The 24,313-nt window shown below is 37.9% G+C and overlaps 1 protein-coding gene and 1 long non-coding RNA gene across 4 annotated transcripts in view; one reads left to right on the forward strand and one right to left on the reverse strand.

Annotated features, from left to right (window-relative positions):
• The window catches only part of LOC114909298 (NACHT, LRR and PYD domains-containing protein 12-like), a 454,333-nt gene that overhangs the window by 417,646 nt on the left and 12,374 nt on the right, over positions 1-24,313 (forward strand). For 2 of the 3 annotated variants that reach the window (XM_029247569.1, XM_029247571.1), the window contains exon 1: positions 24,079-24,263. The exons of the other annotated variant lie outside the window; for it this stretch is intronic. The gene's annotated coding sequence lies outside the window, so the exon portion shown is untranslated. Of the gene's footprint in view, positions 1-24,078; positions 24,264-24,313 lie in introns of those variants that run through there. 3 annotated transcript variants of the gene reach the window in all.
• Positions 8,866-10,135, reverse strand: LOC114909321 (uncharacterized). Its single transcript, XR_003797227.1, has 3 exons — positions 10,048-10,135; positions 9,117-9,219; positions 8,866-8,985 (listed from the first exon to the last, which is right to left on the reverse strand). It is a non-coding gene; the product is annotated as an uncharacterized LOC114909321 (long non-coding RNA).

Here is a 24,313-nt window from a genome sequence, read left to right on the forward strand (position 1 = left end):
TACTCTTCCTCGTGCATCTGCGGTGTGGTCAGGAGCATGACAATGATCGCAACGAGACATGAACTTTGCTGAACTCCATGGTAGAGTTTATTTACAAGTACACATTGGAAAATGCAATACTGAAGAAAAAAGAATAAAATACAATAATAGAGGTTAAATAAAAAAGGTTGTTCTTATTAGAAAACATTTTACATTTCTTTCTTTAGCTGATGTTCTTCAACGGGGTATACACTAGTAATCTTGATACAATGTTTACTCCAATTTATACAGCAGGGCAAGGTATTCACTTATTTTACTAGAACAACTTACAAGTAGTACCTTGCTCAAAGGTACTACAGCAGGACACAATATTCAAACCCGGATCCTTCAAGTCCAAAGGTGGTGGCGTTACCAGCTGTGCTATTTGCTGCCTTATTTTACACAATGAAAGTTTTTCACATTTTCATGGTTGAATTAACTTAACATAATGTGTCCTCTTACCACTACTCCTCCCCTTACAATTATTACTTGTATTACAGCCATTCCACCTAAATATATTACATATATTATATATATATCTTATATATATATATAAGACTGCTCTTTTCACATTTATATTCAGAAACACTGTCTCCTGGTGATGGTCAGAAGTCTTTTTGATCTGCAACTAAAAAAAAAATGGAAGAAAATGGAGATTATCGAGAAGATTGGTGGTCTTCATAGCTTTTTTTCATTATAATAACAAAATATTATAATGAAAAAAACACTTCAGCTAAACAACAATGTTTGCAATTACACAACCAAGTCAGTGCAATGTTACAGTAACAGACTTACTCTGCGTGTGGTGTACAGAATGTAGACGAGCCATTGCAATAAAAATTTTGGGGGCACTTATCACAGATGGTGTCAGTAGACTCTGTTCCTACAACAATAAATAGAAGGTAGTATTTGAGCTCTTTCATTGTTTGAAAAAATATTTTTAAAAGAGTTTCAATGCATAATACATTTTTAAATATATTTATTTTTGGTTTATGCATATCGTGTCCGTAGTAAGCATGAAAAATCAGACCAGGGTGTTTGATGAACTATCCAGCTTTGCAGGTTGTATGTTTCTGTGCTGTTCTACATCCTCCCTCATAAGGATCAATACAATCAGAAATCAGAAGAACCGCTCATGCTCAAGGTCACATGAAACCAACCAATCACGTCCAAGCTTTAGGCAATCCCACCCATCAAACTATATATATAAAGGAGGAAGCAGCCAACACAAATGATGCAACTTGTGCACTGATGATGGTACCTTGACTGGTGATGAAATGTTTGCAACCTAAATGCCAAGCTCGGCAAACAACCGAGCACCTCAACCATCAACCCGAGCTACGAAGGCCACCAACATTCTGTATGATCTTCAAGTGTAGATAAAATAACAATTCTGATATTCACAGATTCTTCAGAAGAAAGTTATATAAATAACTTTTGATTCATTAAATACATTCTGGAACAGAGGAACATGTGGTTTAACACCTATAAAATAAAACACTAATTCTCACCATGATTGCAGGCTGTACAGGGATTGCAAATACAACGTCCATGTGGTTTATAAGAGAAGGTGGATTCAGCACATGGACGATATGATGTGATGTCAGATGCTGTACAGTGCTCTATACTGTAACATGATACTCTAAAGGAAAATACTGTATATATTAGTTAATGTGCCAATTTCAAATGATGCTGTTGCAATCTTAAAAAGTGTCACAAAGGTAAGAATTTTGATATGTAAGCACCAACATATTACAACATTACTTACCAAGTTCACACATAGGACAGCATCTCTCATCTATTTCATACTCAGCCCAACCACAGGCAGAACAGGAGTTATGCTCATCAAACCGGAAAATAATTAAAAATATCTGGAGAAGAAAAAGCTGGGGAGAGAAATAAACTGTTCTAGTGAATTTTTATGTAATTAACTGTTACAGGAATGAAATATACTGTGAGAACTACCTTAAATGCTAAAGATATATTTATTGCCTGTAAACATCTGCATTGCAACAGATATTTGAGCTTTATGAAAAATAGTTGTATATTTAAGTATTGCTTTATAATTAAATATGAAGTGAAAATTTGCCCCTGATGTGCAAAATATAATTCTTACAAAATCATGTCAATATCCATCTAAGGGACGGTAAGATGGGATAAAAGCAGAATGTGGCAAACTGTGTCTTTCTACATTCTTTATACTTGCAAATAAAAACAAAACATCCTGTGTTGTTGACGTGTCAGGTAAAGAGTTAAGATGTGAAATTTCCAGTTTTAAATGAAACAGGAGAGTAACAACATTTTGGTAGAACATTGTTCAGAAAATATTTGCACACCTTGAAGAAACACATGTCCAAATGTTTGAAACTTCGCAATATTTTTGTGAAGTTGGTTTTCAGTCCTTTAAAGCAGTAAGGAGTTCATTAAGCAACCTAAGGAATAAGACACCTATTTTTACAAAAATAGTGAATGTCTTTACTTCTCAGTCAGAAAGTATATGATCTTCATGTGTCAGTTTTATCGTAATTTTTTATTGTCTCCTACTCAGACTCCATTTTAGGGCTGACTGTATTTATTTTTACACATGAAATAAATTACATATATTTAAGCTCTTCATTTATTTATATCTCGTTTCCTAGTTTTCTTAGTTTTAATAACTGAATCTGAAAGATTAAAATGCTTCTGAAGGATGTTTCAGGGGTTGGCTTGCAATGATAGGAATACTTAAATATTTATTACTGGAAGGCCCAATAATATTGCAGAATCAGTCATACTCAGATTATACAGTGCTTTACAAAAGGATTCAAGCCCTTGAAAATGAGCACTATTTTCTGAATTTCAAAAGATGCATACAAATGTTCTCCCAGTCGTTATTTCTGCTGAGATCTATTTCACGTTCTTAGTCTAGTGTATTTCCAAAGCCAAAATTTGCAATTTGTCCACAGATATTAAAAATAAAATGTAGGACGGAAATGTGCTGCTTGCTAAAGTATTCAAACACCTGTGCTCCAAAAGCTTAAAGTGGAAAATTGCTTCTTATTTGGACTTAATTGAATAATCATCTTCTACCAGTGAGCAATTAAAGCTCAGCTTTTCTAGAAATAAATATCACAGGTGGGTTATTAGCATGGTTGTGAACTCACTGTGGAAATGAAGGCTAAATGATGTATTGCAGAAGTAAGAATTAAGGTGATTGAAATATGGAAGTCAGGAAAAGGGTATCAAGACTATCAAAGTGGTTGGATGTCCCAGTAACCACTATTGGGTCCTTTATCAGGAAGTGACACATGTATCACACTTTCCTTATGATAAGACCTGAGGAGGCAGGCAGTCATACCAACGCCACATGCTGACTAAAGTTGAAACTGTCATATTCCACCACATGAAACAGCGTATATCGCACAAGTAGGTGCATAAGGGTTTATCCATTATTCAACTTATAACCACAAAATTATTGAACATAAACAATTACATATTGATCACGCACTTAAGAGATTATAGAACTGAGTCCTGCAACAGCGATGACTCAGCGCTGAGCTATTCTCAAAAAAAAACCTCCTCTAAAATTAAGATTTTTTTTGTGTAAGGTTTGATACTTTAAAACACAACTTTGCTGTTTTTGTTGTTTTCAAGCAGCATCTTCAGAAGCATAAGTTATGTGTCCAATCTGTTTATGAAAGTCTGATGCTACATGTATTAATTTATCTGTCGTGTACAGTTTTTTTGCAGTACAGTGTGCAGTAGTGTACAGTACTAGCAGTGTAAATTACCTTGGTGAATAAGGTGCGTGGCCTACTAACACTACATAGAGTTCATTGGAAATTGCGTTGGAGAAAAGTATCTGCTAAATAAATAAAAAGCAAATTACAATGTTCTTGCAATTATTTACCCATTTATACAGCTGGGTAATTTTAATATTGCAATTTTAAGGTAAGTATTTCGTTCAAGGATACTACAGCTGGAGGTGAGACTCTAACCTGTGATCTGCGAGCTATGACCACTATGGTACCAGCTGCCTGGATCTTGTAAAAGAGTACGAATATAAATAAAGAGTTAAATAAGGATAATTACAGTTTATACCTCTTCTCTTCTATCACATAGAAGAGGGGTGTCCAAACTACGGCCCGCGGGCCAACTGCGGCCCTTAGTCCATTTTTAATTGGCCCGCAGCAAATTCTAAAAATATAATGGAATATGGCCCGCACATGAAACTTGCCCTTAACTGCATTGTACTTCTTAGTTTTAACACTAGGTAGAGCTACTGTCTTGAACAAGGCAGCTTCTCCACGAAACAAGATCAATCAAAGAAAAATTTTGCCACAGGTGACCAAAAATGGCAGAATCAAAGAAAAGCGAGATAGCAAGTGAGTGCAGAAAATTTCGGACCCAGTGGGAAAAATGAATATTTCTTCATAGAAGTCGAGGGGAAGTGTGTCCGTTTGATTTGCAATGAAACTAAGGTAATGCACACACACACACACACACATTTTCAGAACCGCTTGTCCCAGACAGGGTCACGGGGAACCGGAGCCTACCCGGTAACACAGGGCGTAAGGCCAGAGGGGGAAGGGGACACACCCAGGACGGGACGCCAGTCCGCCGCAAGGCACCCCAAGCGGGATTCGAACCCCAGACCCACTGGAGAGCAGGACTGCGGTCCAACCCACTGCGCCACCGCACCCCCTACTAAGGTAATGTTTTACTGAAAATATAATGTACATGAGAAATAAGAAAAATATAGTTTTTGGTAAAGTTTAATAGTTAATTTTAATAATTGCCAAATCGAGTGGTCCTTAGTTTATTTACACCTCCACGGACGAACCTACTGGCCTTAGAAGAAAACATTACACCACCACGTGACGTGTTGCACGTGTGTTACATTAGCATGTCCAGAAACACAGTTGTGCGGCGAATCGAAGACTTGTCAGCTAACTTTAAACGCAAACTGTCAGATAAAGCTCGTGCTTTTGATTTTTCTCGATTGCATGTGATGAGAGCACAGATGCCACAGACACTGCACAGATGAGCTGTTAATTTTTTTGCGGGGAGTTGACGATAGCTTTTGCATTACGAAGGAAATATACCAGATGTGAGCCGATATACCTCACCTCTAGACTAGTGAGTGGCCCAGCCCTTCATGTTTTTTTTCTGTATGTGGCCCTCAGTGGAAAAAAGTTTGGACACCCCTGACATAGAATAATAATAACAAAAAGAAAATGGTGAGCGACACTTCCATGAAGACATATATCACGTAAAAAAGTGAAGCAGTCGGGACCAAACGTGAAATAAACAGGATGCATAATATTATTATTATTATTATTATTATTAAGAATGCATGCAATAACTTCGGATGGACATTAGTACCTGAATAGCAGAGGTGCAGTTCTGCTCAATTTATAGTTATTCTTACCTTAAATCGTGAAGATCTGACAATTTTGTTGTTCACTGCTTTTGTTGAGTCCTAAACAGTTCCACTTTAACTTGGAAATATCTTCAGCAATAAAGAAAATATTGACTTGTACATTAGCATGTTCACTATATACATTTCATTTATGCCTTAAGTTTCCCTTCAGTAAGAAAGAGCTCTGAACGGAGCCTGTAAACATATCTGTAGCTCCTTGTTCTTCATGTTTCCCTTTATTTGTTCCACACCATGTCTGTACTTGGAACTGTAAACACTGTGTAGTCTCTTTCACTTTTTCTTTTAAAAAAAAAAAAAAAAAAAAAAAATCTGCTGTTTTAACAATGTGTTTATTTTTACTGATGGAAAATACACTCCATTATTCATTTTATTTACTGAAGTGAAAAGAATTATATTTTTTATTTTAAAGGAAATGTACACATTTTAACACACAAAATTTACTTGAGTGAAAGTACAAAAAAAGGTTAAATTCTGAAGTTACTTTTATTCAGATTAAGCTTTATAAGCCTATGAATTGCTATCAGTGTTAACATACACAATATGCAACTTTTCAATTCTTTAAATGTGCTGAATAAATAAAATTAAAGATACACACAATATCTACCACCGCTTTTCCCGAGCAGGGTCGCAGCGAAACGGAGCCTAACCCGGCAACACAGGGCGTAAGGCTGGAGGGGGAGGGGACACACCCAAGACGGGATGCCCGTCCGCCATAAGGCATCCCAAACAGGACTCGAACCCCAGACCCACCACACAGTGGGCTGCGAGCAAACCTGAAGTGCCACTACGTCCCCCCAAAATCAAATATTAGGCTAATCAAATAAATATGAAACAAAAGATTGACAGGTATTAACTACTGTTTAATTGATTCCTTTGTCTAAGGTGACTTACAATGGTAGAGAAAATTCAAGTTAATCACAGCATTCTGTGTAAAGCTGCATGGTGACTGTTAATGGCCAGTAGTAAGGCATAGGTGAGCTGCATATGAGTGTAATATCTCTGCTAATTCATTTTACAGTTACATTCGGCAGGTACGTTTCTCTGAAACGATGTAAAATTCAAGGTATACCAAAGTGCATTTTGTTAAAGAGCTTAAATTCACACCCAAAACTTTCTAAAAAGTTTTCCTGACACCACAACTTTGCTGTGGCACACAGATAGTCCTGAGAGGTTAGGAGGTCAGGTGAAAAGTGTGACTGAAGATGGGTTTCGAGACCCTTCTTGAATCCTGGAAGGGACTGTGGAATTTTGAGGCAGAGTTGGAGCTTGTTCCACCACAGTAGGGCTACAAGTACGAACATAATCTTTCCATTTTGCACCTGTTCAGAGCGGGATCACCATGACTATTAAAAGTAAACAATTATGAGTAGAGCAAAAACCACACTCAGACACACACTGGCTGAAACCGCTTGTCCCAAGCAGAGCTGCAGTGAGCCGGAGCCTAATCCAACAATAGAGGGTGGAGGGGGACGGGACACCAGTCCATCGCAAAGGGGCCCCAAGCAGGACTCGAACCCCAGACCCACACCCCCATAGAGGAAAATGTTCTTTTTACATTTACAGTAAAACATGATAAATATCCTAATGATCCTCTGGTATTCAACATCACATGACCGATGACACTCAAAGACGTAATTTTTAGATACAAATACAGATCTGTATGTTTACAGAAATGTAACTGACAAACTGACATTTTGTTCATTCCACTGTCCTATTATAAATGACCATCTAGCACAGGGGTGTCTAAACTTTTTTCACTGAGGGCCACATACAGAAAAAAACATGAAGGGCTGGGCCACTCACTAGAGGTGAGGGTTATCGCCTCACCTCTAGTGTATTAATGTTAGCAAAATCAATCAAATGTAGGTAAAATATGCTTGATAATTGAATGCTTATGCTTCGAGAAAAAAAAAAAAAACAGCCTACATCACAGCTTTCCATTAATGAGTTTTCATTTATTTAGTTACAAGAAGGGTTGGCAGCTCATTCTCAAAACATCAGCCTCAGATTGCTTCTTACTCAGGATGCTGATCCCCCGAGCACGGAAAAAATACTTTTGCTGAGCTAGCAGGCTAGTTGCCATTTGCTTAACTTTCTGTTCTCGTTGGGCACCAGTGTAGGACGTGTAGGTCTGATGTTTGGTTTCATAGTGTCGTCGTACATTATACTCTTTCATCACTGCAACAGTTTCATTGCAAATCAAACGGACACACTTCCCCTCGACTTCTATGAAGAAATATTCATTTTCCCACTGGGTCTGAAATTTTCTGCACTCGCTGTCTTGCGTTTCTTTGATTCTGCCATTTTTGGTCACCTGTGGCAAAATTTTTCTTTGATTGATCTTGTTTCGTGGAGAAGCTGCCTTGTTCAAGACAGTAGCTCTACCTAGTGTTAAAACTAAGAAGTACAATGCAGTTCAGGGTAAGTTTCATGTGTGGGCCATATGCCATTATATATTTAGAATTTGCTGCGGGCCAATTAAAAATGGACTAGGGGCTGCAGTTTGGACACCCCTGATCTAGCACTTGCTTCACAAAGTTTCAGTTTAAATGAGAAATGCTTAGCACTTATTATTTTTGACTGTAGGCAAGGAACTATGACAAATGCCTAGTCATATATAAGAAGATGAATAAAACTGAAAGCATCTTCTCATTTCAAAAGGTACTTTCTCTTCTCATCCATAGCAATGCAATTACTGTTTCTACTAGAATAAAGGCTCCAGCTATGATTACAGCTATAATATAGACCCAACTTTGACACTTAGAATCAGACATGCTGTTTCCCTTCTTGAGTGTGAGCAATCCTTTGGACTGACAACTGTAAAAATAAACACATTTTTGTTAATAAAATACATAGAAACACAACAAAAACTGAAATGTTCATAACAAAGTCAGTCCAGTGCAACAGTGACAATCTTACTCTGTGTGTGGTGTACAGGAAGTAGAAGATCCATTTGAGAAAGAGTTTTCAGGGCAGTTCTCACACACTGTGTCAGTAGAGTCTGTTCCTGCAATAAAAAGAACCAAATATTACATGATGTATTGAATAGGTCCCCAGGACAAAGGCCACACTGTTCTGGGTCATTTTTAAAGTACATAATGTAAGTGTTGAAAACATGAAAAAGACCATTCTGACCAGGGTGTTTGATGAAGTGTCCAGGTTTGCAGGTTGTGTGTTTCTGTGCTGCTCTACATCCTCCCTCATAAGGATCAATACAATAGTTCCCTTCCAGGGCTCCACACACTGCGTCTGAAGAGGCTGTACATTCCTTTACCGTTTTTAAACCAAACGCTACGGAGAAATATAGACAATGAAATCAACAGTTACAGTTATTCAATTTGCAGAAGACAGACGACTCAATACATGTCCCTTAAAAAAACAGGTTAAACTCATTTTTGAAGTAGAAAACTTATTCTCACCTTGATTACAGGTTGTACAGGTATTACAAATACGATGTCTGTTTGGTTTGTCGGTGAAAGTGGATCCGGTACATGGTACACATAAAGTACTGGTGTACATTGTACAATGTCTGGAAACCTTAGTTCCTACAGAAAAATAAATGTGTACTGATTATTTCACACCCTCTTCCACATGAGATGATGTGCCTATAATCCACAAATCAAGTATTTGTACACTGTATATTAGAGGGGCTGCAGTATAATAAGACACAACTTACCAGGTGGACACATGGGACAGCATTTTCCATCTATTTCATATTCAGTCTCATCACAAGCAGAACATAAATTATATTTTACAATCAACAGAATCACTGCACATATCTGAGGAGAGAGGTAAATATTTCAGTTTAAATCTTACATACAGGTATCAAATAAACAAACAGTGGAATATAGTGAGATAGGTTAAATGACTTGGTGGCAAGATCACGTCTGCCAATTACAAGATGTATGCATATTATTAAGGGGCATGTCAGCTTTGTATGAAATACCCGCTCTAGTGATAAATCTATGATAAATAAATGACAAATCACAATTAAAAAACAAACACGGAATTTTTTTCCTCCTGTCTAGAGAATATCAATATCATTCACACTGAAATCACCACACTATCTACTTTTTTGTGGCGACACCTCTGCTGCCTTCAGACTGACCCACCTGAGTGGTACCTTGTTAAGGTGAATTCTCATCTGGGATGTTAATGAGAAGGTGTTTTCAGTGTGACTTTACTAAAAGGGTTTGCTGTCAGATACTGTACAAGTTTCCTTTGTGTTATAATTAAATATTAGTGATGTTTTGTGAGTACGGCATTGTCTGGGATTTGTTTGTAAAATAAAATTTCACTAACATTAAATCAGATGGAATCTCACAAACCAAAAATATTCATCACACCCCACTCTTTGAGCACAGATTGTGACCAAGAATATAGTGACAAGAATCATTTCATTCAACGAAAGTAGCAGAGTGGTTAAAAGGTACAGTATTTAACCGACATTGACAGCTGTTTTCTGTGGGGAGTCAGTGGTATCTACAGCTGAACATGATTTTCTAACAAATACAATATCAAACAATCTGATGAATCACTACACACAAGGTCACTTATTAACTTGTGACCTTTCCTCTTAAATGAAACAGACATTTATTCTGACGTACCGTTTGGCAGAACATCATATGCAAATTCACTGAGGAAAAATATCAAGTGTTTATAAGCTCCCATAAATGAGTTCAGTAATATCTAATATGAAGCTGTTTTTATCCTCTTGCAAACGTGTTCAGTTGTTAAAGTTCATTCTTCAACCTGAGGAAAAAGAGACTCATTTCAGTACATTTATATTTCAGTCAGGAGGTTCATGGTTTCTCTTACCTGCAGTATCTACTTGACTGCTTCTTATTCCCATTTTGTCAGGATCACAATTTTTACTTTTATTTCACACTAAACTTAAACATGTAGACATGATGACTAAACTACTCTTTTAGATGCAATTATGTACAGAAACGCTGTAATTTCACTTTTAAAATGTTCTCCGTAAGTGGATCTAAGTGTTTCCCTTAGTTTCACTCTCTCACCCCTGGAAAATAAACTGGTATTTATAGACTAGTTATTTTACTCCGAGTTTACACACATCTACATCTATCTTCTAAATTTACCCCGTTATTGGCCCCTTTCGACACCACTGTCATACTTACACTAAGATTTATGCTCCTTCGGTGTGGATTCGCCTCATGACATCTGCGTCGCCTGTATGAAAAATAAAGTATAGAAACATAGGAAGAGTCGCAGGACCACAGTAAACAGGAATATTTACACCGTCTCTGTGTGAGTAAGAACAGAAACACCAACAGCGGTAAATCTGCGTCGAAGCGCACGAGTTTATAGAGGGTAAGTACACTTTCTGTTTACCTAACTTCCTGCGCTTTCATAATAAAAGCGAAAGTATCTTCATCATCATGTGATGATGTGGTAGTGAAAATAAAATTCTGTAAGAAAACAATTGCATTCGAAGTTAAAACGTTTAAGAACGACATCAAAATTGTGTTTATTTACTGATACAGGTTCATAAATACTAATGACCACAAATTGTAGCTAAAACACCAGAATGTGACAAAATCGACGACTAGTTTAAAAACACGAACAGAAACGCCGAAACAAGCCAAGGCCGTATATTTAAGTGCTGTTTCTTTTATTGTTGTCTAAGAACTCAGGGTTATCACTATAATTTTGTTGTACTGCCAATATTCAATTCAATTCAATTCAAGAGCGCGTGCTTGTTGCTTGCAGCGCGTGCAGAGGAAGCCACGTGATTCTAAACGTCATTTAATTGTAATTGTAATTGTATTGTATTGTATTGTAATTGGCTAATAATGAGAGCTCTGAGACTGAGCGGATCGTATTAGAAAGTTCAAAAGGTCAATGAGCACAGAGTTTTACCGTGCAGGTATATAATATTGATACATGTAAACTGGGCTTCATCAAGAAAAATGTCTTTGTTATTATAATTACCTACAAGGATATTTTTCTAAAAAATAATACATTTCTGCTGAAACACCGCGCACAGATTTTATAGACAGTCATTTTGGTGTCACCCGATGTGGTCCACACCCCCGCCCCCCCCCGCACTCCACTAGTGACGTCACTGAGCGAGAAGACAAAACAAAGAGGGGCACTGAAACACAGTTTATTCAATTCTGTGTTTTGGCTCCTGTACTATATGTGTCTGTTTCAATACTGTGATTTTTCTGTAAAGTCTCCATCTTTATGCCTGCACCTTGAAACATGATACAGGAGAAAAAAGCTCGTGATGTAGGAACAGAGAACCTGCGGTCGCCCTCCTGTACTTCACATCTTCCTGTGGTCTGAAATATTTTTAATCTACTGCTTGAACCACCAGAAGGAAGTAGAGCCAGTAAACAGTTTTATTTCTGTAAACTGAAAGACAACTTTATCAAGGGAAAATCGTACTTTGCACAGTCACCACCAGGGGGCGTAGTAGCTAGTGCTTGAATTACACACTGTTAGAAGTTCAAATTCCAAAGACAAAGCAGGCAGCACAACAACCCAAATAGAAGAGGACGCTTTATTTAGAATCATTAAACACACAAGAGTAAAATACTCACGTTAAAAGAGCACAGTAAAACTGAGCTAGAGGGTACAATCAGTTCTTACATCTCAGAAGCAACAAATAGTATACATTAGTAGCTTTAGTGTAGTATGCATCAGTATTCAGTAGATTTCAGAAGAAAATTTTTGTAAATTTCTTAAGCATCCTCCTGACAGACATGTCATGATGTACAACAAAATATAAACTCGCCAGTTTTACCTGGGTATATTTTTACAGCCATTGATTTCTCGAACGATTTTTTTCTGAATTTCTGTTAAATCTCGCTCTTCTGAGAGTATTTTTAGCAATATTTAATAAGGAAGCACAACACCACTAATAATGTTTATTACGCGGATGATCCACACTTCGGCTCTGCTGCCAGCGGCACAAAATTGCACCGGTGCGGACAGGGAGGAAAAAAAAACCCTCCGCTCCCGATACGATCCTACAGCCCTGGTTCCTGGCAGCCGGAAACCGGAAGTGGTGAGTGCAGCGCTCAATCCGCCGAGTAAGAAGATCGGTTGAGAAGCAAAAGGAAAGAAATAAGAAACCGAAAGTTTACAGTATATGAGTCATGAGACTGCGTTGTTTTTTTTTCGAACACAAACGACGAATATCTGATTAAACAACATATAGTAAATAATTTACAGAGCTGTAAATCAATGTGTACTCCACTCTTCTTATACATTTTATATTTTATGGTTAAAAAAGACGTTTTTACGAGCTTTCCCCTCCAGCAGGGCTTTCCTCAAAGCAGCCTTACAATCCACAGGTACAGTGCGCAGCACAGCTGTTTCACACCGGTGACGTAGCTAACTTTTTACAGTGTAATAGCACAGTCTTCCCCTAGGGGCGCCCTTTTGTGTACAGCTACAATATACAGGACTATCGCAACTACTACCGCTCCTGCGACTCGGAAAAAAAAAAAAAAGAAATTCACAGACATGACGAAAGATCCTTAAAATAATGATATAATGTAATATATATATATATACACAAAATGTATTATGACTGCTCAGGGTGTAAGAAGATTAGGAAGCCATAATACGTTTTAAATATAAACACGCCCATGTCTCACAAAGGAACTTTATAATCAGTAATTAAAAGTTTCACAACGAGGAAATAATACATGATCTTAGTAAAAAAGAAGAGCGTTATATGAAACAATTACTTTATTCTTACCAGTCAGTCGGGCAGCACAGGAGGGAATTTCCGTCTTTTCCCAAATTGACTTCGCTTGGAATGTGGTTCCTTGGGCAAAAGAGCAATATTTCCATAGACCTCTTGCCACTGCTTATGTTCTAAGAAATGCTGAATTATGGAAACCACACTGGAGTCTTTGTTCCCCCATTCACACCCATGGCTGCACTTTAAATGAAGGGAAGACAAGTTAATTTTCTTTGTCATATTTTGTATTTAACTTTTTCATTTCACCGTGTAAATATACACAGAAAATAGGTTTTGGCACTTTTATAAAACATTTGAAACTAATTGTAATTACGCCTTTGAGCAATGATGATTTGCTTTACTAAGCATTTTTCAACACAACTTTAGCTTTGATAGGTGTATATTTTTTGGATGTATAAGGGTTGGGGTGTAGGGATAATATGTTTTGCTGAAGCAGTTTAAATATAATTCACAGTGTTTACACCTCTAGTTCAAATTAACCAACTTTATACAGTGCAAACTTTTAACCAGCTGCCAAACTTATGCAATGAAAAAGCACAATAATAATAATAATAATAATACATGTTTACAAGGGTTTACACATCATTGTAGTGGAGGTTGGTTACATGAGTGGTCACCTTGTTTTGACGTTTGATAAGAGTCACATTCCTTGGTTATGTATTCAATTCAGGTGGTTGTTATAGAGCTCTCTTCTCATCAGAGTGACACAGAGCACTGTGCCAGGTTGTGTTGCTAAAAATACAAAGTTACAGATATAACACATACAATTAACAATAGAATGAGGCAGCTGGCAAATATCCATTAAGAGCCAAAGGGAGGAAAATAAACTTCTGGAGGTCAAAGTACCAGTGGCTGCCCATCCTTCTTGGACTTTCTTCTGTTATGACAGGGGACCCGTGAGGATATGTCTACTAAGTATAACTCTCATGATCTACAGCCTAACAGAGACTATAACTAGTTGTCTGGGCCCAAAGTTGCTGGATACATTTTAGAGGTGTTCAGTCATAATGATAGACTGTGTTGCCAAACAGGTTTGTATTAAAATGTTTTTGTTTTGTTTCTTCTCTGGAAAAACCCTGAATTCACCTAGTCAATTTCTGTCCAGGGTCGTGAGATGAAGCGCAGAGCTTTGGAAAGCAGTCCCTTGCGGGACTGTAGTGAGGATGCTGCTGCCTCACAAAAGAGTTTTAAAAGGTAAGAGGTGATGCGAGGGCATTAACTGGTTTTAAAAAGACAAGTTTCCATCTTACATGCATTCTATCTGTGGTAAGCAGGTTAGCTGGGACTATTATCAGAATTTTGAAGTATAAGGATAATTGTAAGGTCTTTTCTGCTTTTTGTTTACAGTGTCCATCAGGAGAGATCTGTGTCACCTGTACCCAGCTGTATATCTTTGAAGAGTGACCGGTCAATGAGTGAACCTATCATGTTTAAGGATGGACAGTTTTCTACAGGTCAACGGTAAATATTCTTTTCAACCAAATGTCTTTATGACGCAAGATGTGTGTGCAGAGTCATACAACAACATCTGGAACCTTTAGCTCCTCTAGAGACATACCTTATAATAATATTTCTTTTTATTTCAAGTAACCCCAGAAGCCTCTAAAATCAGTTTTTCAGTGTTGTTTTCTTTCCATGTTATGTGTGACGTATCTGCAGAAGGAGGATTCTTATGAATCAGAAGTTAGTAGTATAAAGATAGTTGAAGGGTTTTTACTTATCTCTCTTGACAGTGTTCAGCTTGAGAGACCAGTGTCACCAGTACTCAGCTATACATCCTTGAAGAGTGATGTGTCGATGAGTGAACCTATCATGTTTAAGGATAGACAGATTTCTACAGGTCAACGGTAAATATTCTTTTGAACCAAATGTGTCTATGACACAAGATGTGTGTGCAGAGTCATACGACAACACCTGGAATCATTGTCTCCTAGAGAGACATACCTCATAATAATATCTCTTTTTATTTCAAGTAACCCCTGAAGCCTCTAAAATCAATTTTTCAGTGATGATTTCTTTCCATTTTATGTGTGACCTCTCTGCAGAAGGAGGAGGATTGTTCTGAATTGTATCAGAAGTTAGTAGTATAAAGGTAGTTGAAGGGTTTTTACTTATCTCTCTTGACAGTGTTCAGCTTGAGAGACCAGTGTCACCAGTACTTAACTGTATCTCCTTGAAGAGTGATGTGTCAATGAATTGCAGTGAAGGTAAAAAAAACATTGTCTCCCATTATCGATTGTGCACTGAAATGTAGGGAAAATGAAGACACATAAAAATAGTTGTTAGGATAATGATACTTTGCATTTATCGTATGCATTTTTACAAAGCGACTGACAATGTTAATCTACCTATAATTATTTACCAATTTATACAGCTGGGTAATTTTTAGTGAAGCAAGTACCTTACTCAAGGGTATTGTAGCTGGAGATAAGAATCGAACTTGCAATCTTTGGAGCCAAAGGTAGTAGCTTTAACTGCTATGCTACCAGCTGTCCCGCTTTATTAACCCATGCAGAGATTTTTACTGAGAAGTGTACCCATTAATGGCCTCATGAAGTGTTTGATGGTAATGAAGTGTTTTACATTGTGCTGAAATCAAGTGCTCATAGTTATTTTAGTAGTGATGTAGCAGGTGTGGCCTTCAAAATGCTCTGGATCGTTGAAGGGTGATGAGAACATTGTCTGGCTGAAAACATTGTGCTGACAGACTGAGGTCCAGAATTATTTTTGTTTGTGGAATGTTTTATATTGTGTTTTTATCACTGCATTATTTTTAACACTGCATAATTATCATTTGTTTAATCTTTTCAGATTTATGATTAAGCTTATTAATTCATTTTTTTAATTGGGTGACTTTCACATTTTAAGATTTTTACTTCAACTATCAAGATTATCCAGCACAGTAAATCACCCTTAATAAAAATATGAGCTAAATGCTACATAATGTGGATTTTAAGTTGCTTTAGAAAAAAAATTCTGATAAATAAATAAATGTAAAGGTAAATGTATTAAATATTATAATCAAGCTTTCTAATATGTTCTGGCAGATGAACTCCTGATGACATGTCAGCCTAAGCTGAAATCGCATCTGAAGAAGAAGTTTGAGTGTCTTTTTGAAGGACAAGCTAAGCAAGGAGACCCAGCCCTTCTGAATGATATATTCACAGAGCTCTACATAACTGAAGGTGGTACTGGTGGGATCAGTGATGAACATGAAGTGATACACATTGAGAGAGCACTCAAGAAACCACCAGTACAAGAAACTACAATCAAATGCAGTGATATTTTCACACCCTTACATGGAAAAGTAACACATCTAAGAACTGTGCTGACACAGGGGATTGCAGGTATTGGGAAAACAGTGACTGTGCAGAAATTTATTCTTGACTGGGCAGAAGGAAAAGAAAATCAAGACATTAATTTCATATTTCCTTTTTCTTTCCGGGACCTGCATTTCAGAAAACTTAAAGAATTCAGTTTGATAGAACTGGTTCATTACTTCCTCCCTGAAGTCAAAGAGTTTGGACTCACTCAGCTTTTTAATTCCAAAGTTTTGTTTGTCTTAGATGGTCTGGATGAGTGTCGCCTTCCTCTAGATTTTAGGAACAATGAGATCTGTTCTGATGTAACAAAGCCAACCTCACTGGATGTGTTGTTGACCAGCCTCATTGAGGGAAAACTGTTTCCATCTGCTCTCATCTGGATAACTTCCCGACCAGCAGCAGCAAGTCAGATACCTTCTGAGTGTGTCCATCGGGTAACAGAGATACGAGGGTTCAATGATCCTCAAAAGGAGGAATACTTCAGGAAGAGATTCAACGATGAGGATCTGGCCAAGAGGATCATCACACATGTGAAGTCATCAAGGAGCCTGTACATCATGTGTCACATTCCAGTCTTCTGTTGGATTTCAGCCACTGTTCTTGAGAGGCTCTTTATTGAGGAACACAGTGGAGAAATTCCCAAGACTCTCACTGAGATGTACACACACTTCCTGATATTTCAGACCAGTCTGAAGAATGAGAAGTATCTGAAAAAACGAGAAACGGAGCCTCTGAAATCTTTAGAACTGGATAAAGAATTTGTTCTGAAACTGGGGAAGTTGGCTTTCAACAGCCTTTCAACAGGAAATCTCATATTTTATGAGGGAGATTTGAGAGAGTTTGGCATTGATGTCAGTGAAGCTTCAGTTTATTCTGGAATTTGTACAGAAGTGTTTAGACAGGAGATTGGGTTTTATGAGGGGAAAGTTTACTGCTTTGTACATCTGAGTGTTCAGGAGTATCTTGCCGCTTTACATCAGTTTCTTTCAAATACTGACCCTGAAATGCTGAAGAAGACCGTAGATCAGGCCTTAGAGAGCAAGAATGGACACTTGAACCTCTACCTCCGCTTCCTTCTTGGCCTTTCAATGGAATACAGTCAAAAGCTTTTAAAAAGACTACTAACACAGACAGAGAAGAGATCTTGTAACATTCTAGAAATAATCCAATACATTAAGAAATTAATTAAGGATAGTCTTTCCCCAGAGAAGACCATATATCTCTTCCAGTGTCTGAATGAACTGAATGACAGTTCTCTGGTAAAGGAAATACAGAATTACCTGAACAAAATATGTGATTTAGAAAAAGACATCTGTTGCACGGAATGGTCAGCACTGGCCACTGTATTTTTGATGTCAGTAGAGGAATTGGATATGTTGAACCTGACAAACTGCACCTTACATGATGATGGTCTTCAGAGGATGGCGCCTGTGATCCATGTCTCAAGAACTGCTCTGTAAGTCCTTTTATACATTTGTTTAATGTTAATGCTGAAAACGCTTTCTCTACAAGAAAAGATAAAATTACACAATTTAAGAAGTGCAATGTTATATGTTTTTATTACATTCTTTATAATATAAGCAACTGTAAAGCAACTTATTTACTTTTATACATCTGCTTAATCTTTAGTTTGTTAATTAAAGGTATGTACCTTACTCATGCAGACTGCAGCAGCAGGTGGGATATGAACCTGCATCCTTTAGTTCTTTGTAAAAATAAACCATGGACACACGGCATTTAACTCACTTACTTAAACATCATGGTGCTCAGGCTTCTTTCTGGTAGCAGGGCTGTGGTCTGCCTTAAGATAGGTGTCAAACCCTAGCTTTAATTTGTGAAACTTACAGAAATGGTGATTGGTGAAGAATAAAAGTGAGGTACTTGACACTGTTTGTGAATTTCGCGGTGTGTCATAGAATCTGATCCAGGGAACTTTTTTTTTTTTTTTTTATAGCACCAACATTTTTAAGCCAAATTATCAAAATGCCTTTGTCAATGTAGCCTTCAGTAATAAAGCCTGATTAGTAATGTCATCGTCCATATGCTTTACTGGAGATACGCTTAGGACGTTACATGAGATTTCTTTGTCTGAATGATCGTGTTTTACTTTCTAGGTTGAAAAGGTGTTTTCTCACTGAAAGTTGCTGTGAAGCTTTGGCCTCAACTCTGAATTCAGACTCAAATTTGAGAGTGTTAGACCTGAGTAACAATGACCTGTGGGACTCAGGATTGGAACTGCTCTCTGCTGGACTGGGAAACCAACACTGTAAACTGGAGACACTGAGGTCAGTCCTACTGAGAACTACACACTGTAACCTTTATAGTTTGGCGGCAGGTACTTATTGACTCACATAGTATGTCTGCACTTTTGATTTTTCCACATTCAGGAAATGACAAACTATACTGGTTTGCTTTTTTCTTTCCTGGGCTTCATTCATATACTACTGAATTTAATGTAAAATCTGGAAAAATAGACAAAATTGTTAGTACTCTTTCATGGCACTGTAAATTAGTGTTAATCACAAAAATGATAAAAATTAAATGCTAGTGAAAGAAAGGATCACAGCACATATGTAACATTAGGAACAATAATGCAAAATACATTTCTGCAAAACATTTGTGCTTCGTGGGTGTTGAGGTCATACTCTTACACAGGAGAGGTAGTGATACTGATAGATGCCTCCTTAAAGGATAACATAAGTAAATAATGTTGCAATTAAAGGGAAAGAAACACTCACTTGTAGGTTTCTTAATTCTTCTTTCATTCTTTCTCTTCGCCAGTCCAGACTGGTATGTTCTTTTCTGTGGCATGATTGGCATTCGCTACTTTTCACTTGTAGAATTTGTGGGATAACCACTAAGTCAGAAGGCAGCTCATTTGTAAGGGCCACCTGCAGCCCTTTATGCTACATATTTGTAAATAAGGCCAGATCTGAGAGATGGGATCAGAGCCTGTAATTCAAGGTTTGTGGCACTGGCATTCTCACTCATTTACTATTACAAACCAGCAGTTATGTAATCATATTTTATACTGTTATTACAAGTTTTTAAAAATGTTTTTACGGTGCTGAGATGAGTGATTTTTTTTTTTTCCCCTCCCCCCCCTCCAGATTGTCGGCCTGCAGAGTCAGAGAGGGAGGCTGTGCTTCCCTGGCTTCAGCTCTGTGTTCGAACCCCTCACACCTGAAAGAGCTGGATTTCAGCTACAATCACCCAGGGGACTCAGGAGTGAAGCTGCTCTCTGATCCACTGCAGGATCCCACCTGTAAACTGGAGACACTGAGGTTGGTATAGAATGAGCAGTTGAGCTCTAAATACGAGCATGAAGTTCCATTTTCCTGAAATTCCACATATCTAAAAATGGGTCTGTCAAATCCCACTGATATATTAAATGGTTCTACATGTGTAATTCTGTCTGTTTAAGGCTGAAGATGTGTGGACTCACAGAGAGATGCTGTGAAGCTCTGGCCTCAGTTCTTACATCAAACTCCTCACACCTGAGAGAGCTGGACTTGAGTGACAATGACCTGCAGGACTCAGGAGTGAAACTGCTCTCTATTGGACTGGGGAACCAACAGTGTAAACTGGACACACTGAGGTCAGTACTACTGGGGAACAGACATTGTAAATGATCAGTAATCTGGGTATCAGTGAGAATACAATGTTTTACTTCTTCTTTACAGACTGTCTGGCTGTTGTGTCTCAGAGAGAGGCTGTACTTCTCTGGCTTCAGCCCTGTGTTCGAACCCCTGTTCCAGCCTGAGGGAGTTGGATCTGAGCTACAATGACCCAGGGGACTCAGCAGAGAAGCTGCTCTCTGATCTACAGCAGGATCCCACCTGTAAACTTGAGATACTCAAGTAAGTGCTTTGTGTGTGTCTGTGTTTGTGTGTATCTCATGGCTGCTAACCCTCATACATGTCGCAGGACTCTGTTTCCACACACACTCCACAGACAGCTGTGTGTGTCTCTCAGTCACTGTGTGTCCTTCTGCTTCTCCTACAGTGTGGGCCATGGTGGAAAATGCAGGATCAGACCAGGGCTCCTCAAATGTAAGTGTATCTGTACTGAACAGCTGCTCTTAATACATTTTGCTCTTTTAACTTTTATTCTTTCAACGAGGGCTGGAGTAGGACTCACTTTCAGCACAGGTATTAGTTGCTTCCCTTCCCTTGAGCCCTGAGCAGAACAAAACAATGACGAACTATAACTCATGTAGCTTTCATGCCGGCATATTAAACAGTGATGCATAAGAAGAAAACATCAACACACAATAACCAAGAAAACCAAAACGGTTTCTTTTTCTTTTTGTGCGTTCTCCTACCTCAATGAATGGGCTGACTGTGGGAAAAGATCCTTTTCGCTCTGGGGTCAGTGCAATGAAGTTAAATTCAACTCACAGAAATCGCATATTTACATTTTTTCATTTAGTAGACAGTTTATTTCGAAACGGTGTACAGCTCAAAGTAAGTAAAAGTGTATTTCTCCAAAAGAAATACAGATCCAAACACGCAATTCTGTTGTTATTTTGGAGCATATTCCTTGCCTCCTCTGCATTATTTTCTCAGAGCTTATGTTTTGTTCTTTACTGCGTGTTACAGTGCACATTTACATTTTTCTGTGTTTTAAACAAATTGTTTGAAAAATATTTAATGTTTAAAAGAGATCAACAGGAAATATTGCAGGCTCGCACCCACATGGCTGATCTCTCTCAATCTTTAATTTAACTGCCAACTGAGAAACACATTCTGAAAATAAGAAAATCTCACCATATGATCATTAGCTGACTAATCCAGATTCAATTTCGGCAGTACCGATTTTGAGAGAAGCCATTCCGCACGCCCCTAAATTCAGAAACTTGGCTTCAAGCTGCTTTGCATCTTTGTGTGTGTGTCTGCGCGCGCACATTCTTCTACCTGTATTTGGGAGAGAGGCCAGGTATGAAAGCCAGCTAGTCCACTGCTCAGGTTGCCTGGTTGTGGCATCTAGTGAAAACCTAAAAATTGCCCTGGGAAAAGTCCCGCCTCTCCTCATAGCCACTCCAGCATTGCTTTTAACGCTCCTCACACTGTTTGGACTTGTACGTTCAAACGCAGGTTAAATTGTTGCTCAGTCTGCATTGAGTTTGCATTTTCTCCCTTTGCCTGTATGGGTTTCCTGTTGGTGTCTCAAGACACGCACCAAAGAAAGCTTCGGTAAACCACCTCTGTACCCTCCCCTACCATACTATGAGTGGTCTCAATGAGTTGTTTTCAACTTAACGACACTAACCCTAACCCCATCTTTCCCTACAGAGTTGCGTGTGTTATATGAATAGATGAAGATTTTAACATAATTTTAACAGTGTTTTTACTGTTTTACCTGCAGATTCCTGTCAGCTGACACTGGACCCCAACACAGCAAACACACACCTGTACCTGTCTGAGGACAACAGGGAGGTGGTGTGGAGGAGAGAGAAACTGTTATATCCTGATCATCCAGAGAGATTTGATTGTTGGGCTCAAGTTCTGTGTGTAGAGAGTCTGTCTGGTCGCTGTTACTGGGAAGTTCAGTGGAGTGAAGATGAGGCTCGTATTGGAGTGACTTATAAAGGAATCAGTAGGAAAGGAGATAGTGTTGACTGTGTGCTTGGATACAATAAAAAGTCCTGGGTTCTCTTCTGCTCCGATAAGAGTTATTATGTCATTCACAATAACAGACGTGCCGTCATACCTGTACACCCATTCTCCCACAGGATAGGAGTGTATCTAGACTCAGCAGCTGGGACTCTGTCCTTCTATAGTGTCTCCTCTGATGAATTGACCTTCTTGTATAGGTTCACGTCTGAGTTTAATGAATCCCTCTATCCTGGATTTTGGGTTTGCGGCTCAGTGTCTTTGTGTAGGCAGCTGGTAGTCTAGTGGTTAACGCTGCTGCCTTTGTACCCAAAGGTTGCAGGTGTGAATCACTTCTGGCTGTAGTACACTTGAGCAAGGTATTTACCCTAAATTGCTCCAGTAAGAAAAGTAAATAAAAATTGTCCATCTGTTTAAATGGGTAAGTAATTGTAAGTATCTTTTGAGAAAAGTGTCAGCTAAATGAATGTAAATATGTGAATTGGTTAGAAACAATCCTTAGTGTGTAATAATGTGTGTCCAGTATTATTTGTCTGTGTAATGCTCCATTATGTAAAGAGTCTTTAAAGGATCTAGACAGTTTACAGGGTTGGATTTAGGTTCAATGTCCAGACATAAATCTGGTCTTAAGTCCTATTCCCATGCCCTTTTCATGTGATTTTTAGTTTAATTTCAGTTCTTAACAAAATTCAGTACCAATGGAGTATTATCTGTTGGGGTTTGTATTACTTTGTATTCTAACTAAATCTACCTGTTGAAAAATTTGAGCAAAAATTATCCTTGGTCCTGTACTTATAACTATAATTTTGTTGTATTGCGCAATAGTACAACGACAAAGTCTTCAATTCAGTTCAAGTACATACTAAGTACAGTAATACTAAGTAAATGCTAAGTACAGTATTGCCATACAAAAGTTATTATTCTTTATAGTAATGACCCAGGTTACTGAAGAGTGTTTTGTGTGGAAATGTAAAATAGTTGTGCAGCACTAGCAGGGGCTGTCAACAACTGCATGGGAATAAGTGGGATGCATCTTTCTTTGTCTGATCAAAGCCCAAAAGTGCACTTGCTGTGAATTATTATTGTACTACCATTTGTACTTCATATTAACACAGTAAGATCCTCACCTAACCTTTCACATTAAAAATTCTGTATATTTATTATACAAAAGAAAATATCTACTTTTCCAGTAGAAACACAATTATCTTCCTTTTTTGTGAAAATGTAATTTTTATGTGAGAAAAATGTCTAACAAAATCTCAACATTGATCCTGCCCTTTAGTTAAGGAAGGGACATGCTCTGTGGCAACCAGTGGAGGAATAAGATGTTGAGATGATAATTGCCTAATATTCTGCCCATTCCTAGTATGTGTTGGGTACTGTGCCTCTACATTTATATTCCTTTTGTTAGCTTAACTTTACATTGTAAAATGATTCATTTTTTTACTGTTGTTGGAGCAATGTACTGACCCTGAGTTATACCAGTGAAAATATCCATTTCCTTTGGTCACATACAGTAAGTCACTCTGTATTAAAACACCAGCCAAGAAAATAAATAAAACAAATAAGATGGGAATAGTGCTTTTACAGAACAAAGTTAATGTTTTTTTGGTATTATAAATTATTTTAATACCCCTTTGATTTGTGGAAAAAATGCTGTCATGCTTCATTATCTGAAAAATTTGCAGTATCATGTGTACAAATGAGTTCATATACTTGTAAAAAATAAAGTAAAACAGGGGAACAGTGAGGGTTTGAAGAGTCGTATGACTGCGTTATACTTATTTGTTGTGTATTATCCCTGTCAAGCACAATAAGAAAGAGACAAAAGAATGAAAAGCATTTCAATGCCTGAACCCTTCCTCAACATCTCCACATTGCTCAAGAACAGGACAAACAAGTGGAACAAGTACATTTCACACATTCACCAGGATGGGCAGTTTCAGTTTGAAAGCAAATAGAGAACTACATTGGTATTAGCGCACTGTACACATCTACTGGATTTGTATTTCACTGTATTACTATTATATATCGTAACAGCGGTTGTATTTTCGGGGCTCTTTCCGCTTAACAGAAAACACGCTACAATGGGAAGGTTGTAAATGTACGAACAAGAAAATTCACCGGTGGAAACACGACTAAAGGTAAGAAAACAACAGATACATACTCTGGTTAAATTGGTATCTGCTTTGAA

The sequence above is a fragment of the Scleropages formosus genome, chromosome 2, assembly GCF_900964775.1.
Source record: "Scleropages formosus chromosome 2, fSclFor1.1, whole genome shotgun sequence".
NCBI lineage: Eukaryota > Metazoa > Chordata > Actinopteri > Osteoglossiformes > Osteoglossidae > Scleropages > Scleropages formosus.